At 48.4% G+C, this 10,791-nt stretch overlaps 1 non-coding gene across 1 annotated transcript; it reads left to right on the forward strand.

Annotated features, from left to right (window-relative positions):
* Window positions 1–561: 561 nt before the first annotated feature.
* On the forward strand, window positions 562–668 carry LOC147661059 (U6 spliceosomal RNA). Its single transcript, XR_015306037.1, has one exon. It is a non-coding gene; the product is annotated as a U6 spliceosomal RNA (small nuclear RNA).
* The last annotated feature ends 10,123 nt before the right edge of the window (window positions 669–10,791 follow it).

Here is a 10,791-nt window from a genome sequence, read left to right on the forward strand (position 1 = left end):
ACGTGAGGCAGTCCTGCCTCCACCCAGCCAATCAAAACGCCAGAAATCCAAAGGTCGAAGGTGACATAAGCCCCTCCCACCCACCGCCATGCCTGTTTTTTTTCTGCTCCGACGGCTGTCGGAACGCTGGTGCTCCCGGTTCCTGCCTCTGTTCCTGTTTGCTTCTGGGTGTTTTGGCGGTGCCGTGAGTGTTTCTTTTGCATTTTTAAATGCTTCTGTTTATGGTCTTTTTATGTTTTTACCGGCGCGGCCGCTGCGGTCCTCCGGCCGGCCACGCTCCTGTTCTGGGGTCAGGATGCTCCCCGTTCATGTGCTGGGCTGGGGCGGGGAGCCCTCCTGGTGTTCTGGCCCCAGGTCGTTCCGGCGCTGGTGCTTTAGTGCAGTGGCCGGCCCCTGTGGCCATGTTCTTAATATATGGCTGTGGGTGGAGACTGCAGGGCTGCCCTTTTTTGTTTATTTTCTGTTCTCACATGTGAGATTACTGTTTGGGGCAGTGTTTCCTGGAGGTTGCTGGGCACTTCCTTTCAATTCCACCACCAATGTGTGTTGGGTGTTTTCCTGGTGCTCGCTTCGGCAGCACATATACTATGCTTGGAACGTTACAGAGTAGATTAGCATGGTCTCTGCACAAGGATGACATGCATATTCGTGAAGCGTTCCATATATGGGGTTTACTCCTTTACTCGCCATGTTTGAGGGGACTTCCTCTCCGGTGCATCCACGGAGCTGTTGCTCTTTGGTATGTCATATGCCTCTGGTGTCACTGGTTTTCCCCTCTTCTTGGTGGGTAATTTTGGCTTCCCTAGGTGTGGGAGTCACCTGTTTTTCTCGTTCCCCTCCATTCGGCTGCTCAGAGGTTTGCGGTGGTTGAGTTCCGTTTCCTGTTTTCAGGTGTTTCCTTTCGGTCTCTCTCATGCTCCTCTGGTTTTTTCCACGGTGCTGGCTCCTGCTGTGGGGGTTTGCTGGCCTGGTTCCGGTTTCTGGGGTCGTTTTGGGTCTGGCCGTTCCTCGTCTGGTTCCTGTTCGGGGGCTTCAGTTCCTCGGGACCGGTTTGACGCTTTGCTGGGGGCTGTTTCTCAGTGCTCGCTTCAGCGGCTCGTATGCTTTCTGCTGAGCGTTGCTGGAGGGGGTTGACATGGCCCCTGCGCTGGGATGACACGCATTTCGTGAGGCGTTCCATATTTCCGGATCTGTTCTCTGTCCTGTTGGATCTTCTGCGGGTCCTACTGGGTCTCCCTCCTGCCCCGGCTCGGGGTTGGTTTTGTGTCCGGCAGATGGTGGTTGCCTCCTCGGCTGTGGTTCCTTGGGCTCTTGTGCACCTCGTGTCCTTGGTGTTTCTTCTGATGTCTTGTTGGGTCCTTTGTCTTGCTGATTGCGAGGCTCTGGTTCCTCTCTCCCCTGGTCTGGTGGCTTTGCTCTCCTGACCTGGTGTGGGGGGTGCATTTCTGCTTTCCTCTCTCCTCTTGTTGTCCTTGGATGCCTGTCCTTGGGTTGGGGGCCCCGTTGGGGTCCTTGGTGGCCGGCTTGTCTGTTGTTCGGGCTGGCGCTCTGGGGGCTCGTTGTTGTTTGGGCCTTCTTGGGGGGTCCCGGTACGTGTCTCTGTTCCTGCGGGCTTCCCTGTCTTGTTTCTGGGCGGCGACTTCTCTGTTTTCTTTCAGAGGGTCTTGAGAGGCATCCCTGTTACGGCGGTTGGTTTCTTTACTGGAATGGTACTCTGGTTGTGCCTTCTTTTGGTGGCTTAGGCCGCTTCCTGCCGTCCTCTGTTTGGTGCTGTCTGGTGCTTGTTTCGACGGGACATGTCCTTTTGTTGGGACATTGCGTGGGTGATTGGGACTGTGCGCTGGTGCTTGGAATGGCCCTGCGCTGGGTTGTCTTGCTACTTCGTGTAGCATTCCCTGTCTGTTCCTCTGTTCCAGGTCCTTTTGTCTTTGGTTTGGGTCTCTTGGTTTGGTCATTCTTGCTTCCCCTCCGGTTGCTCTTCTCCCCCGGTTTTTGTTCCGGGGTGGTCTGTCCTCGGGGGTTGCTCTCTCGTTTCCTTGGCCTTCGGGTTTTCTGTATACCTTCCCTCCCGTTTTTCTCCTCCCGGGCGCTCTGCGGAGGTTTGGGGGGTGTCGGTGTTGTTGGGTTGGCCTTGCTGTTTTTGGTTTCCGCTCCTGCTGTTGCTGTTGGGAGTCGGATTTGGCCAGCCTCCCTTGCCTCCGGCTCTGCTTCTGGGTCCGCAGCTGTCTTTGCCCTGTCTTTGGCGCTTGCTTCTGACTGCCTGTCTCTTTAGCGGCTGTCTTTGGCGTCTTTGGGCTGTTCTTCTGTGGTGGCCTGTGGCATGTGTTGGTCGCGTTGGCCTTCCGCTCTTTGGAGCTGTGATGCACTTTGGGGCTCTTTTGTTTCCTGGTGCTCTTCTCTTGGTCGGAATCCATGGTGGGGTTCCTGTTTCTGTGCTGGTTTCTCCAGCTTGGGTTTGTTGTTGGGATTTTTCCCCTTCCGCTTTGTCTGCTCGTTGACGGCGGTTTGTGCTTGTCGGGGCCTTGGGGCTTCCTCGGTGGTTGTTGCCCTTTGATGGGTCGGCTTCTTCGGAGCTTTTGCTTCATTGTCCGGGCTCTCCTGTTCTAATTTCTTCTTTGGGCCTTGCCTGCTGTTTTGCATGGTCTGCGGTTGCCCCTTTCATGTCCTTGTTAGTGGTGGACGTGTTGTGGTTGTCCACTGCGGTGTTTTTTTTTGCTGGCCTTCTCTTCCGCTTGTCGGTTGGGTGGGTTGGGTGCCTTACTCGTTTTGTTTCCTTCTTTGCAGTTTCTGCAGGTTTGAGTAGTTTTGCGGCTTAGGTCGGGCTTTTCTGCCTGTTTCTTCGTGTTTCCTTTTGCGGCTGGAGGTGTTGCTTCCTGTTTTGCCTGCTGTGGGGGTTTCTCCTTTTCCCCTTCTTTGGGTGTTCGCGGGGCTCTTCTGTTTTGCCTCCGATGTTCACTACAGTCTCGGGTTTCTCCTAACCTGTTTGTCTCCTGTGGGTTCTGTGTCTGCTTCCTGTGCTGATGGGGCGGGGTCTCTATCCTAGTGCTTTGTGGGGCGGCCTTTTGGCGGTCCCGTCACACTTTTGTGCGACATTCTCGGCTTGATGTTTTTCTTGCCTCTTCTGACGATTTCTGTTGGCGTCTTGTACGCTGCTGTTCGTCGATGCTTTATTGTTTGAAGTTTTGTACTTTTGCATGGATCCCTGGTGTCCTGCATTTTTTCTTCTTGGTTTTCTGCTTGTGAGTTCCTCACGTGGTAAGGACTGGGACGGGGAGGACCCATGAGGGGGTAATGTCTTATTACTTACCGGTAATCTTCATTACCCCGATTAGGGTCCTCCCCGTCCCAGTCCTCTTCCCTCCCTCCCTCCCGCTGTGTTTGTGTCTGAGTCTTGTTGATAACAGGCATGGCGGTGGGTGGGAGGGGCTTATGTCACCTTCGACCTTTGGATTTCTGGCGTTTTGATTGGCTGGGTGGAGGCAGGACTGCCTCACGTGGTAAGGACTGGGACGGGGAGGACCCTAATCGGGGTAATGAAGATTACCGGTAAGTAATAAGACGATATTGCACACGAAGGTCATTTGGGAAGGAGTATGACTAAAAGACGCATACTCAGTCATTCTGGTGGCCAAAAATAGATAAAGATGTTGAAGATGCTGTAAAAGATTGTTATGCTTGTGCTTCTAGTGACAAAACTAAAGTTGTTCGACAACCGCCACTCTCTTGTGTTAAGTTTCCTGAACGTCCTTGGGAAAGAGTAGCAATAGATTTCCTTGGTCCTATTTCTAAATTGGGGTCAAATTGTAAGTTTTTAATGGTCTTAGATGATTACCACTCCAAATGGTTTGTTGTGGAAAGTGTTGATAGTATTGTATCTGAGAAGGTTATAACATTTTTAGAGAGGGTCTTTATGAATGAAGGATTTCCAAAGATTCTTGTATCAGATAATGGTCCTCAGTTGGTTTCTAGGGCTATGCAGGACTTTCTTTACGGTAATGGTGTGAAATATGAAAGAGTTGCTATGTTCAGGCCTCAAGCAAATGGTTTAGTGGAGAGAATTAATCGGTTGATAATGGATAATATTCAGCTTTCTCTGTGTAATGGATTGTCATGGTCAGATGAGTTAAGGAAATTAATTTGGTCCTATAGAGTAACACCTCATTCAGTGACTGGTGTGTCACCTTTTGTATCACTCAAGGGAAGAGAGCCAGGGGTTAAGGAGGTACCTGGTTGGTTAAAAGATAAGGAGTATGTGTGGGTGGACCGTGAGAGTATTGGTAGAAGAGTCAAGTGTCAACAATTAGCTGCTGCTTCTCGTTATGATCAAACAAAAGGTGTCAGGGTTCCTACTATTGAAGTGGGTGATTGGGTGGTTGTGAAACGGGGTGGTGCTGTTGCCAAGGGAGATAGTAAGTTTTCTAAACCATTTCAAGTCAAAGTAGTGAGCAAAAATGTAGTGGTTTTAGGTGATGGTTCCACTTGGAGTTATGGAAATATTTCTAAATGTTCTTCACCTTCATTGTTAACATGCAATTAACAAATTTTAGTTTATATTGTTTAATGTTCAAATGTTTTAATCTCTTTATTGTATGGGGAAGATGTGTAGAGATGTCTCTGTTAGAATGCCCATGTGTAACTAGGTAACGTAGAATGTTATCATTGGAAAGACAGAGGCAGTACACTGTGGAGCTGGTGGATGAAGGAGCTGGCGTTTCTTGTGTCTTATTCTCAAATAAAGACATATATCTACAATCCTACAATCCTGCATTTATCTTCATTTAATCTTTACACAAACCCCTTATGGAACCCATTCAAAAAGAACTGCAGAATCTCGGAGACTGAACACAAAGCAGAGGACAGACCACAAACATAACACCAGCAGCGAAGGAAAACCAAAGCTTAGAATAAGAAGACAAAGTGGACTCCCTACGTGAAGCCTGCATCACAGAAATAATGTGGTCAGGCAAACCCCGCCCACCTAGCAACAGGCGCTAAACCTCCAGACTGGTAAGTTGAGCGGGAAAAGCAGGGGAGGAGAGGAAGTCCTCAGATTAGATGAATGCTGCAGCAAGATCCAAGGAGGACCAAACACCAGACTCAACAACAGCGGGAACCAAGACCTCCGGGCCAGAGAGGTAACACAGCGACCACATGTGCTCCCACCCTCTGGACCTTCAATAGGAATGCTGGAATGAGGGGAAAAGGAAGGAAGGCACACAGCAACCAAAGAGACCAAGTGAGGGACAAGGTCTCCACACCCTGTGCTCCCTGCGCCAGAATCCGGGAACAAAAGAGAGGCAGAAGAGCATTTGTCTTGTAAGCAAACAAGTCCAACCTGGGAGTCCCGAACCTCCTGAAAACAAAGCGGAAAACCCTGGGAGACAGACATAGCATCAGAGAGGAGAGAAACCTGCGACTCAGGGCATCCGCCAGCACATTGTCCATGCCCCGGATTTCTTGAGCTGAAATGGCCTGGAGGTGCTGCTCCGCCAACTCGCTGTAGCACAGGTCAAAAGATTCAAAGAATGACTGTGAGTACTGCCCTGATGATTCATATAGCCACAGTCACAGTGTTGCCGGACTGAGGAAAATGAAATTTTACGTGGCCAATGTGTCCCCTGCTTGTACCCCACGTTTAGTGTATGTGCATGTCACCCATGCATTTTCCCTCCATGGCCTGCAATAATGTTGCCTCTGCATTTCCATCCCACATTAGAATGTCAGTTACCAAGTCCCCCATGAAAGAAACGTTAATTCTGCACTGAGGCCCATGTTGCCAATGTATTTGCATTGTGCACGTTTAACATCGAGATGAACCCATTTTGTGGCTCAGCCTGAGCCAGGACCCGAATTGAATTTTCATGCCTCCAGACACTCTGAGGGCTGCAGCTACGTATCCCTGACCTCTCGCATACTTTTGGCTCAGCCGAAAGGGGCCCAGCCCGGGGTGCCAAGACAGTATTTTGCACACAGTTATCTGCTTGCTCCACAGAATCACATTCCTGCCTAGTGAAGAAGGTAAACAGAACCCGTCTGCAGAGATAGGGCCTAGCCTTTCTGTCTCCGTTTAAGTGATTTGCAAAGCTCGCATCCATAGAAAGCCCATGGCCCCCACGCAATGAACGAAGAAATATATGCCCACACTGGCTCTTGGTGATGAGCAACCTTTGCTTGAGCGACCTTTGCTTCAGACAATACATCCTCCAAACTTAAGATATCAGATAATACCAGACGTGCAGGTCGTCCTGACACTGAAGGCTTCTCTACTAGACCAAAAGTCAGCTTCCCCCAGTTACACGTTAATTGCACGTTATGACCAAGTTGCGTACACAAGTAGGGTAAAGGTTCCAGCTGACCATGCAGACCCCCTCCATGTATCCACCCACCTATGGCTCGCCTGTGGCTCCTCGGGTGGGCGCCCACATGTACGCCCTCTTGCACGCCCACATGCTCTTATCTCTTTCTTTCTCTTGCTCTGCCTGGAGCGCTCCTCCTTCTCTATGCAATTCAATGTATAAATATTGTACTCTGTGAATAAAGTTTAGAAGACCCTTCCTGAACCTTAGTGGTGATGGAACCCGATTCTCCCTTAACTCGAGTTACTGAAATAAAGCCCTTTTGAATCGGACTCTGCCTCTCATTATATGCATGACCCTTTGTTTAAGTATAGAAATTATGACAGGGTAATACTTTATTTACCACATAATTCTGGCGCCCGAATAGGGACAAATCCCCTTCCCCACGTGCCGGCGATGTAGGTCCAGCCCTTGCCCCCTTCTACAGCCGTGACGGACTTCACAGTGTACACTCCAGCGGGACTTCCTGCTTACTCCCTCAGGCCCACGGAGGAGACGGACTGCGACCAGGCATCCACACGAGGCGGTGAGGATCACGGATCATCCCAACCAGAGCCCAAGCCGCGAGAGAGCAAGGTCCGAGGTTTCCAGAGGCCTACCTGTTCCGAGGCGCATGCGCAGTATCAAGTTTCCGAGGCCTTCAAGTTCTGCTTCCCGGTGAGTACCGCTATTGGGAATGCATAAAGATTAAAGACGGGTTCATTTATTTGAGCTCGGTAAAGACGTGTCTCGTTCATACGGGCACGGTAAAGACGGGTCCATTTCGGTGGGCACGGTAGAGACGTGTCTCTTTATGAGACCGGTATGGTTGTACTGTATTCCAGTGCATAAAGTTAACTGTTTTCAAGTACATAGAGTTAATGTCTATCTGTTTTAGTGTTTTAGTGTTGTAGTGTGAATGATTGTTTCAGTCAGTCTATTTTAGTGTGTATTGTGTTTTCATTACGTTGGTTTCAACATGCCACTGTTTTCGAAATTACGTCAGATAGGGACCAGGAAAGGTATACTCGAAGAGCCAGTTAACATCCCGCCTAGAGACACACCTGGTCATTACATGTATAATAAGCACGGGCTAGATGCCGTATTGTATTTAGAACTATGGGTAGATTACACAAAGGATTTAGAGGAGAAGTACAGATGGCCTATCTCGGGAACATGGGATTCTGAATGCATTATGAAAGTAGAGGAAGCGCTATGGAAAAGGAAAGCAAGACCGTCTCAGAAAGATGCCATTGAGTTATGGCGTAAAGAGTCACATAGGAGGGCAGAGAAAGAATTCCACCAAGCAGAGAGAAGTAAACAAGCAGCGGAAAAAGCCAAAGAAAAAGAACTGCGGGAAGAGGGGGAACGGGTCAAGGCAGAACAGGCTGATAGAGAAAGAAATGCCCTAGTTGCTGGTATTTATCCCGTCCTCTCAGAAGAACTAGCTAGAGTGACCCCCTCAGAAACACCCCGTAGGTCGCGAACGCCACCACCTGTACCCTTTAGAGTACGTAGAAAGAAGCCGACAGCATCAGAGGCTTTTATTTCCTCCTATCTAGAAGAGCCCGCACCGGACTATGTAAACGCAGATTTCCCTCCGCCCCATCAGCGGCTCAGCTCCAACAGCTCCAGCAGATCGCGAAAGACGACGTAGGGGGAGGGGGGCCACCGCCAACGCCATCAACGCCAACGCCAGCAACGCCATATAAGTTTACTGTAGATGTAACAATTTCACGTTGTATATACGATCCAGTACCAGGAAAGGGTTAAATGCTCGTGTTTTCACTAAGATTAAGAAAAGCCGTCGACTATTTGGTCACATTACCAGACATGAAGGAACACCTAGATAAAATATACCATTTCATTAGAACGGGGGAGGGACCCGAGTGTATAGAAGAGGCCATGGAACACAGAAAGGTGGAGGTTAAGAACTACATCCTACGTTTTATGATTAACTGTCTGATCAGGGAACAAGACCAAGGAGACGGAGATGTAAAGCGAGGTCTGATGGAATGGAGTGACAACATAGATGCCGGTCGGCATGATAAACAGGGACAGACAGATAGCATGACGATGAAAATACGAAAGGAAATATTAGCAATACACAGAATGTGGTCTGATGAGAAGGGTGAGTCATCATCGGAAGAGTCAGGAAACGAGGCGAAGGACAAAATAAATTATGTAGGCAAAGCACGACAGTTTGACAGGCCCAAGTGCCTCGACTACCGTAAACAGGGACAGGCTATAAAAGAAAGATATTCCCTTGAAAATCTATTCCAAGCTACTGAAAAAGCACTGAAACGACGGATAGAGAGCGAGCGATCCCACACCCCACACGAAAAGGAATTGGCCCGGTCAGCCACCCAGTGGGTGTCAAATTCTAACATATATAGCAATGATATAGTGGCTCAGACTTTCTTGAGCCTTCCGCCGAACGAACAGCGTTTGGCCGGTGTTTACATGGTCCAACATTTGATAACGTTGTATGAGAGTCAATATTCTGATCCCGGTCACTTGTATAAATTACTGGACGACATACTTCTAGAAAGATGGACAGGCCTAGGTACTGACTTAATTAATGTCATCCTGGATCAACGACATAAGTACTTGAATTCTCTGACCACATGCATGCTTCCCGCCCCACACCACGACAGAAAGAACTTATACATAGACAGACAGAACCCCCTACGAGAGGTACATCCCGTCAAAAATGCAGCGGGTGAGCTTCAGCGAGTGTATGTTTATACACCCTTGACGAAATTAGAAATACTGGAAATGAAAAAGATGCTGCCCTGCCATGATAAAGACCCGGGGGGGGTTTCACCAAGAATTAAAAGACATTCTCCGCATCGGAGATTATACGTACGCTGACATTCTGAAACTATTGAAAGTACTGTTGCATGCTGGTATTTATGAAAAGCTTAAGGAAAAAGACTGGGAGGTGGGAGAGAAAAAGTTAAGTTGGGCAGAATTGGAAACAGAGGATAAAGGCAGGCACCCGGGTGTTGGTCTTGGGGACAAAGCTAAAGAACTACCTGAACTCCTGATACAGGTTTTGCCGAGACTATTGATTACTAAAAAGGAAGACTGGGATGCTATTTCAGCCTGTAAACAGAAACAAGACGAGGACACAAGTGATTTCTATTCTAGATTCGAGAAATGTTTTTCTATTAATAGTGGCCTTAAGCCCAGTAGCGATTCATATCCTCATCTTTTCGTGAGCAAATTAGTAGAGAATTCCTTACCCCAGATCAAGAATAGAGTACTGAAGGTTGAGAGTACTTGGCAAGCAAATAGCCCTACACAAATGTTGCAAATGTTACAGTATCACCAGAACAGAATTAGAGAAGAGCAGGATCAGGTAAAGAGACGCATGTAAGAGACGAAAATGAAAGTGCTGGTTGCCCAATCGGTACCGGCAAATACGAACAAAAATGGCACGACACTTGTTAAAGGGAACTGTAATTATTGCAAACAGCCAGGTCACTTTGTAAAAGATTGTGCTGTCCTGAAACACAATATAGCTACAGGCAGAACCAAAGAACGACCACACGTTCCTAGGCAGAATAGCACCCCACAGAACACGCAACAGACAGTAGCGAATTTTCCACCCCCACCACCGCCTGTTCATGCCACGCAACAAATGTATCAGTACACACAGTCAGACTATCCAGAATACCAACAGTTCTCATGAAACAGCCTAGAGAGGGAAGTTGGCTTGCCCCTTATTGATGTTCCTGTAGATCAAGAGGGTCCCTATGTACATTGTTGTGTATTGGGAAAGGACAGAAAATTTCTGATTGACACAGGGGCGAGCAGAACTACCATCAGCCATGACGAGGTTCCAGGGGCACCCCTCTCAGGCTCACAGAATGTTTCCCTGGGATTTTAAGGAAAGCCTATTGTTAATGAAGTATCGAAACCAGTTTCCCTAGGAGTTGGTCCACTGTCTCGTACCACAGACTTGCTACTTACTAAGTCATGTCCAGAAAACTTGCTTGGTATAAAGACATTAAAAGAACTAGGAGCAGTTATATGTTGTTCTCCGGAAGGAGTACGACTGTTCTTACGTGATTTTAAGGGACATTATGTGTTGAAAGATTTCGACCACAGACTCCAGAATGTACCACAGCACCTATGGGCACAAGGTCCGACTGACGTAGGTTACATGCACATTACACCACACCGTGTCACTCTCAAAGCAGGAGTAGTACTACCACGTATCCGACGATACAAGTTACCACCTGATGCCGTAGTAGCCTTACTGAAAATTGTTGACGAGCTCATTGCACAAGGGGTGGTAGTGGAGACTGACTCAAATGTATGTAATTCACCTGTCATACCTATTCTTAAACGGACAGACCCTAATGCACCACCAGTTTACAGACTAGTTGTTGACCTTCGAGAATTGAACAAATGTGTAGTACCTCAATACCCAGTGGTCCCAGACATT

Source organism: Lissotriton vulgaris, unplaced genomic scaffold, assembly GCF_964263255.1.
Source record: "Lissotriton vulgaris unplaced genomic scaffold, aLisVul1.2 SCAFFOLD_354, whole genome shotgun sequence".
Lineage (NCBI taxonomy): Eukaryota > Metazoa > Chordata > Amphibia > Caudata > Salamandridae > Lissotriton > Lissotriton vulgaris.